Raw genomic sequence first — 9,268 nt, 5'->3', positions numbered from 1 at the left:
TTTCGTTTCTGGTACTTGTATTTGTTTAAAATGACCATTGGGGCCTTGATTTGTTCATAATTGTTGTAAGGTCCTCTAAATTTTTGTTAATGCCATTTTAGTCCCTTAAATTTTATAAATATGTTCATTTGGTTATTTACATTTTGATCTGTAATTTTTTTATTGTTTTGTTTTAGTCCCTTATGAATGTACATATTTCATATGTTGTATTTTTTATGTATAACATTAAATAAATGTTATTCAACTTATGTGGTGTAATTATTTATTTTTACATTTACAATTGTATTTATTCTCATATTATTTCCTTATTTAGTGATACGGTATTCGAATCCTTTCAAGAACGTTATTTGTAGAATGGGCGTGGAAAGCACCACTTGATCGAAGTGATGTAATCTGATATGACATTCGAACAAAATGCGAACTTGAAATAAACCTATTTTATTTTGCTAATTATTCATTCATCTTATTTTAAGTCAAACAATGCGATGAATATTTCTAAATAGCCATTATATTATTTTTTGTTGAAGTTATATTCGATTTGTATTTTTAAAAATCAATGTGGGGAGAATATCCTTTACAGATAAGAAATAGACGAGATAATTTTCCCAATGGAGGATTACTAAACTCAAGATTTCTTTTCAACCTAAAGAATTTTCTCTGATTAATTAATTCGGAGCAAATTAATTACTCTTTAAATGGATTATATTTTACTTTATATTCGATTCATACTTTCCACCATTTATGCCAACGTGTAAGCGATTCAGTATTAATTTTTTTGCGTTGTGGGGATGCTTATCCTTCCCCACACGTAGCCGACTCTCGGACTCGTTATGTCGAATCTTTGTAATCACAAACATGTTTTTTTTGTCTAAAAAACGATTTTTCTTAAAATTATTTTTAAAAGACGTTTTTAGGTTTTCGACCTACCTAACCTAATGATCGATGGCGACTCCTTTTCAATTTAATCCAAATCAATTCAAAACTGCAATTTTTTCTAAATAAAGTGATAATTGATTTTTAAAAAAAATAATATTTAATTATTTTTTTCTTAAAAAATGGTAATGACACTCTCAATCATCTAGATCTCTTTTGCAATTCTCATCTTTATTGTAATTCTCCGGTCTATCGAAGTCTGTGAAGGAATTCCTCCGTTTAATAAAGCATTCAGATATTTAGATTCTTTAATTAGTCACAATCTTTTGATATGATCTCTAACAAGTCCATGTGATATGATAGAAGTCAAATCTATTGTCAAACAACCATACACATTTATCATGTCAACGTTTGAGTTGTCATATATGTACAAGATTGAGGTTCTGAATTTTCAGTCTCAGTCATATACCACTCATCATTCTCGACTTACCACTTTTCCTAAACTCATCAACAACGATTTTTCGTTCAAAAAAAAAAAGAATGAATTGTTTACCATTATAATAACCTTGACTTTACCATCTATCAAATATTAGCACCACTTATCTTTGAGCCAAAATAAACAGTTCCCCGACAACATATATAATCATAAATGTAGACGAACCGAGCCCTAGGATATCCATCAACAAACTAAAGGATGACCATGAACAAATCCTTGTAATAGGAGGATATATGTTAGAAAGAGGCCGAGCTTGTTCTTCTAAGTTTAAGTCGATATTTAGGTTCAGACAATTCAAATTGAAATTTAATCTCAAATTCCTGTAAGAATGTTGGGGTGGAATTTAGATAGTCAGAGACAACAATATCCAACAAGTTAAAGCATTCAGCGTATTGCTTCGATCATGGCGGTCCCAATGGGTTGCAATATATATATATATATATATATAACTCCAAACTAGTAAACAACATAATCTCTAGACAAAGTAAACAACATGCAAATGCAAGAGACTCGGATAAAGATACTACCTTGTCCTTCTTGAGCTTCAGGTTATCCTCTTCCAATCGTGAAACCTTGCTCACCAGCTCATCACGGTAAGCCTATGCAAAACCAAAAGGCAAGAGGTGCATACAATTAATTGAACAATAGTTTACATGTACAAATTAGCCAAAAATATGTTGAAAGGCTTGCCTGCCTGCCTCGTGAACGTGCAGTGGATTCCCTGTTCTTCATCTTTCTCCTTAACTTCTTCTCAAGTTCATCTCGTGCGTCCCTTTTCGCCCCCTCATAGGTGGATCCGATAGTGTGACAACTGACGGTGTAAGTGACAATCCGATCTGATACGGCGTGTTTGATTTGACATCGTATTGCATGTTCTTGACCTTTCTCCTTAGCTTCTTCTCAAGTGCATCTTGTGCATCCCTTTTTTGTCCCGTCATAGGTCGGTCCGATAACGTGCCGATTGACGTTGTAGGTGAGGATTCGATCCGAAGTTGCGTTGTGCTACCCAATCCCATAGTCGGAGCTAAAGCCGTTTCGGCAACAAAAGGCCCGCTTGCACCAAAAAGTGTCCTCCAATGTGGTTTCACCGAGTGTTGCTTCTCCTTCTGGATGATCCATCTCATTGTCTTACCTCTTCTTCTTCCCTTGTATCTCCTTCCACACTTGATCGACCGTCTCCCCACTAAGAGCTTTAACCAAGGTTAGGCTGGCCTGATGTTGGAGAGCAGACTATGAATTCTGCCTCGCCGGAGAGTCTTGACCGTTGCTTTGGGATCCCATCATTAACAGCAACTCTCACCCTGAAACCCAAAACCTATCAATAGCCAAACACAAAATCACCCACGAAACTTAGTATTGAACAATACTTCACATTCGATTAACTAACAAAAGTGATGTTTTTTTTTTACTTTCAAATTAAAAGCAAAATTGAATACTAGGTCCAAAACTTGTCTAAAATAAAAATCCCTAAGAAATAGAATAATTTCCAACATAAAAAGAAAAATAATATCAAAACAAGCAACAATAATCAAATCAATGTCTCCTCTTTTCAACTGTTCACAAAGTATTCTTTCCCATTAACTTTTTTGTTTATTGGCTTTTACTTGATTAACTTGGTTCCTTTACAGAGCTTAAAGCTTAAACAAGAGAATTCAAAGAAAAAGCTAAAACTTTTCTACCATCCTTTAATCACACAAAAAATAAATTAATCGGAATTAATATTAGAACAGTCAAATCAACAGCTAATTTAAAAAACCTCACCAAAGTAATTAATAATTAAAAATTAAAAAACTATGGAATTTTATCTATTACCTCCGACACTGAGCTTCGATCATAATAATGGAAGAGGAAAAAAATCTTTTCCGAACTCTGTTACATCCAAATTCCATTCCACGTGTTACTGGATTAGAAAATGGCTTCAAGGTAGGGATGGGCACGCTGCGGCCGAGCCCCGATCCGAAAATATATTTTCTAAATCTAATTTTATTCCGCCTTGATAAATTTTAGATTTTTTTTTTGCTTTAATTTTATCCTAAATTTTAAATTAAAACTCGAATTTTAATTTAATATGATTCAAATATATTAATATTTTAAAATAATTAAAATAATATATTTATAGTTATTTGTTATATTTAAAACTATTAAAATAATATATTTTATAATAATATTTATATTTTTAATAATTAAAGAATATATTTTAATAATATAAAAATAAAAATTCTTATAATTTTAAATATTATATATATATAATAAAATAAAAATTTATATCAAGTCGAGTCAGGTCGGGTTCTTTCACCTTAAATCCGATCCCACCCTGTCCCGAAATTATATACCATATAACCCATCCCGCGCTATGCCGATCCTAAAAATTAAAAAAAAAATCATATAGGGTAAGATCGGGTCGTAACTTTTCGAGTTCGAGTATTTTGACCATCCCTACTTTAAGTCGATGATTTAAGAATGAATAATTCTACAATACAAAGTCTTTGTTATATCCTTTGAAATAAACTATTGAATGATGGATGATACATAGATCAAGATTATATATTTTCGCTAATCGATCAGACATCATGTTATAATTTCGTGAGATTCAAATAAATTCTATAAATCATACTTGTTTTCGAATAGTGTAGGTAGGTTTTACTAGTGGCAAAGGGCTAAAATTTGTGCCCTAGGTAAGGATTAAATTTACGGCTTTCGCTTAATTCAATTGCACTTAGAGCTATTTAAAATCGTGGGTCCATGTCACTAATTAATTTGGAAATTTTATTTTTCAAATTTTGTTTAAAATTGAAGGATAAACTATATTAATAGTCACTAAAGTATGAGTAAATTTTTATTTTCTCTATTAAAGTTTTAAAAGTATAAAATGATCAATAACATTATCGAAAACTAACAAAATGGTTATTATGTTGTTAAGCATCGTGATCTTTGCCGCAGAATATTGACTTGGCACGTTTGGTGTTGAGGTGGATTACATTTATCAATATTTTAACTATCCTTATTAAAACACGAGAAATTATTTGATGAACTCTTTTCATCACGTCATCAATGGTGTTAACCAATTAAATAAATCCACAAAAAAAACTTTCTGTCATATATACAAAAAAGATTTTATTTTTCAAAATCAGTATATTCATTAATACATGTCAAAATTAAACTTAATTTAGAGATTATTTTCCGGATCTTCATTAATATATTTTTTTTCTTCTCCGCTCACAAAACAATCTTCTTTATCTTACTCCCTTAGTTGCATCTTGTCTTTAAAGTATTGAGGCAAAATGCATAGTAATTTAAGCTGGACATAATTCTATTTTTTGTGGTTTTGCGAGTAAGAAAATAATTTTTAAAAAAGCACTTACATTCTTGCAAGAAGACCATATCAATCTAAGAGATAAACAAATTTAATAGGTTGCTGGAAAAAGTTTGATGGTTGTGCTGGAAACGAAGGTTGCTACAAAAAAAGTCACGAGCAACAGAGAAAGAGTAAGAAAAATAAGATTGTTTTGTTAGAGGAGAAGAAAAGGACATTAATGAAAGTACTAAAAATAGTCTCTAAATTTAAGTTTTATTTGAATACATATTAATAAATAAACTGATTTGAAAAATAAAATTCTTATGAATACATGACATGAAATTTTTTGATGTGAACTTATTTAATTATTTAGGACCATTAACAACATGGTGAGAAATGCCCATCATATAGTTTCTCTTAAAAACACACATAAATGATTATTTCTAATCCTAAATGTCTGGTTTTTTAAATCTTAAATCCAAAATGGAGAATAGAAGAGAAGATGAGCATAAAAATGACATAAATGAGCAAGAAAATGGGATGATTTTGCAAGAAAATGATATACTTAGAATCAATTGATGACGGAAGAGAAAGATCAGTGAGAGGGTTTCGGCCTAGTTTTGTAGACGTCAGAGATTTCTTAGTGAAACTAATCCTATATTTAGGTTCAAAAGTTTAATACAAGAAAACCTATTAAATTTTGAAATTTTTTAACTATAAAAAACGATGGTCGAATGGTGACACTCGACTGCGACGATTGAAAGAATGCTAAATAATGGTCAAATTTTAGAGAGATGCTAGAGGGCAAAAAACAGGGAGAGAAACAAAAAAGAAAATTAATTTAGAGAGCTCCCAGAAATAATGTCGGTTTGAGAGGGCTATATTACCTAAAAATGATATTGTTTTGGGCTTTCACTCATATCCGAATCATGTATCTTGAAGGTATTCATTTTAGCCGTGTGTAACAGTGGTGGATCTAGAAATTTATAAATGGGGATCCAAAATTTTAATTTTATTTTCTTAAAAATAATGGGGTTCAAAATTTTTTATTTGTTCCATTTTTCTTTAATATATTATACTAAATTTCACTTTTCCCCCTAAATAATGGGGATGCACTTGAACCCTAGGGGGCTTAGTGCATCCGCCCCTGGTGTGTAAGTACTTCAACTTTCCCCTTATATAATCGACTTCCAAACTTGTTCTTAATCTTGGTTAAAGATATAGATCACTGTAGACACATCATTTCGTCCCGATAATACGCATTACACATATATAATATTAATATATATATATATATATATATATATATATATATATATATATATATTATTTATGTTGTTTGTTTACATGTTACAAGTCCAATAACAGACCAGGCCCAAAGACCATTTACAAGACAAAGTCAGCAGCCCAGCAATACACCCGTCACCCCACAAATCCAGTGGCCCATAAACCAAATCATCGAGCCCAACACGCGACCCGGTTCAGGACCCGAACCGACCCAAAAGGCATGATCCGAACCAGTAAGCTAGGGTTTCCATAGCCCTAGCCTTTTCTCCACAGCGCCGCAACCCCACCGAAGAGCCCTCCTCACGCCTCACGCAACCAACACCGATTTCCTCGGCACCACGACAACGTGTGACACAAAATCAACCAACAAACAAGTTTAGTGCAACTAGGACTCCTAAAAATAGGATCTTTCTGCACTATAAATCAATGTAAATCGAACAAAATAGGACACGACTTACACGAGCAAACACAAAACACACAAAAATTTTAGGAGAAATTAACGAGCAATCGGAGGAAGAAAATTTGTAAAAATTTTGGAAATTATTCAAAATAAAAGGTACTTTTTTTACATTGCATGTAGGCTTTTTTTGGCTTTCTTTATCTTCGTGCTGACTCGAACAACCCTCGGAAAAGGTCGGGGGAGGGGGACCGATAACTTCAAACTCAGATCTAGCCCTCCCCGAGGCATTTTTGAAGAAACCAACATGATTTTCGAAGAGAGGGAAAAAAAGGCTTTTTAAAAATGAATTTTTTAGAGGCCACTATCGATGAATGGTGGCCGACGCCGATGTACAATGGCCTGCGAGGCGGTGAAACCAGTTTCTGAATTTTTTCACGGTTGCCGTGTTCTTCATCATGAAGAACACGATGAACTGGTTGAGAGAATTTTTGGGTGGGAGGCTTTGATTTGTTTTTGATGCAATAGTTGAAACTAGAAAGTGTTTATGAAAAATAACATTTATAGTCGACCTGTGGAGGCCTGTGACCCGACCCGTGGACCTTAAGGTCCTCGTGTTTTATCGAATAAAAGGGATAATTTCCCTTTTGGTCCCCTATTTTGTCAGTCATTTACTTTGAACCCTAAATTTAACTTTTTAGCCTCAAATTTCTTTTAAAATTAACCCCTGATTTGATTTTCTTTCAATTCAGTCCTTTCACATTTTAATTTTAATTTTTTTATTTCTTATTTTTATTTATTTAAATACTATATATATATATATATATCATGTATTTTATTTATTGATATATGTATATATGTATATTTTGTTTTTTTATTTTCATTTTTTTCGTTTGTGTTTTTAAACATCTTTATTTTATATATTAAACACATTTTGGTTTTTTATTCTTTTTTTATTCCATTATTTTTCTTTTTTTTCCTTTGCATTTTGTTTTATATTTGTTTTATTTTTATTTTATTTTGTTTTGTTTTATTTTTATTTTTGTGTTTATTTTATTTATTTTATTACTTTCTTTCTTTTTTATTTTATTAATTTTATTTAGCCATTTTCTTTGGGTTTCTACATTTTTTACATTCTTCATTGTAGCAATTGTTCACATTTAGTGGTGTAATTGGTATTTTCATTTTTGTGCAAATTTCTTTTTTCTTCGATTCCGCACTTTATTACATCTAACACTTTCCTTGATTTTGTAAGGGTACAATTTAATTAAATGTAAGAAGTTCAGATTAATTTTTACCTTTTTATTTAACTTGTAATTTTCTTAATTAAAGATAATTGGAAATTAATTAGTACCGAAATGGTAGTTCAAGGGTGCTAACCCTTCATTGACTGTAACCGACTCCCGAATCCGACATATCACTGGTAAGATACAGACCAGGTAAGGAATCAAGGTATTCGATCAACCTATTTTTTTTAAAATAAATGATTGGTGGCGCCTCTAACCATTTCATTCAAGTTGAAGCCCAATTTCGGGCCCACCCGAAAGACGGTTTCGACAGCTTGGCGACTCTGCTGGGGACAGGTAAGTGAGACAGGCTAGGGTAATTTCCAGTTGTTTTTTTAACGAAAAGGGTAAGTTTAAATTTTAAGGTAACTTTTCGATCCTTATTACTTACTTTTGATTATTTTTTTAAATAAATAGTTGTACTGACGGTTTTTTTCATTAATTTCAGCCTTTAAAGCTTTTTTCCATCTAAGGCTCTATACTCGAGCTCCAAACTCGTTTTAAGTGGGGGTGAAAGCGACGTCTTCGTGAGAATTTATTCTCCGTATAAGCCTAGCAAGTAGCCTTCGGGATTCATATACCTTATGTCTTCGTGTGAATTTATTCACCGTGCGGACATAAGGGAATGTATTCTCTCGAGTTTAACTTAGTCCACATGAGCTTATAATGGGCTTAGGACTAAGAGTCTGGCAAGCCCAAGGGGGCACCAGCAAGGAGAACTCGGGTACCTTTTTTAGAACCAAAACTGGGAGACTACAGGGGATTAGAGCCCACCCCAAAGACTCATTTCAAACCCTAGGTTGTTTTGAGATTATTTCCCGTTTTATTTTTATTCAAAGCATGCGAACTAGAAATTTATGTGGTTAGGACTTGTTCGAAATCAACTTACGGGATAGAGAACATGTTCGGGTAGGAATAATAAGCATGTGGGGGAGATATCATGTGGGGTAGGACTTTTTAGTTTCATTATTGTTTTGATTTACCTCACTAACTCTTTTTCATTTTTGTTCTATTTCATTTTTTGACATTTGCATCATTCAAAAGATGTATTGATCCACTAAAACGTGCTCGTTAAACGTAAATAATTTGCATTAATGGACAAAGGGGTTATAATACAATAGATGAAAAGCTTAGAAGTCCGGCTATGGTTAGAGCAGACTCAGAATGGACCGAGTTTACGCCAAGCATGTCAAAAGTCAACTTTTCCAAAATAGGTTGGCAAAAGTTGCAGGGGCAAGACGAGAAAAATGTTACTGACCTGGAGAGTCCCTTTAAAGACAACAAGAATAATATGACCAAAATGATAGCTGAAATTAGGTGTCATTGTTGATGAGTTTAAGATAATTCCCATCAATAGAGGGGCTCCAATGGCGCTTTCGTTGGGAGCATGCTCAGTAGAGAGTGAAAACCATAGATGCATTCATTCGAGACTTTTTGGAGCTAGCAGCTCGTCACTTGCACAATTTAACCAGAAAAGCCGGAACGATTCGATAGGGTATTCAACCGGTGATAGAAAAAAGGGGGAAGACGAATCAACCTGTCAGGAGTAGTTCGGGGTCTAGAAGAATATACCTTTAAAATGTTTTTGTCTCTTAAGAAATAACACTTTTGTCCCCAATACAGATTATTTATAA

General features: G+C 32.7%; 1 pseudogene; it reads right to left on the bottom strand.

The window, feature by feature from the left end:
* Positions 1-1,605: 1,605 nt before the first annotated feature.
* Positions 1,606-8,958, bottom strand: LOC120118817 (annotated as a pseudogene).
* Between the last annotated feature and the right edge of the window lie 310 nt (positions 8,959-9,268).

Source organism: Hibiscus syriacus, unplaced genomic scaffold, assembly GCF_006381635.1.
Source record: "Hibiscus syriacus cultivar Baekdansim isolate YM2019G1 unplaced genomic scaffold, ASM638163v2 tig00000991_pilon, whole genome shotgun sequence".
Lineage (NCBI taxonomy): Eukaryota > Viridiplantae > Streptophyta > Magnoliopsida > Malvales > Malvaceae > Hibiscus > Hibiscus syriacus.
Note: the sequence above shows the minus strand (reverse complement) of the source record. Positions and strands in the feature narration are given on the sequence as shown.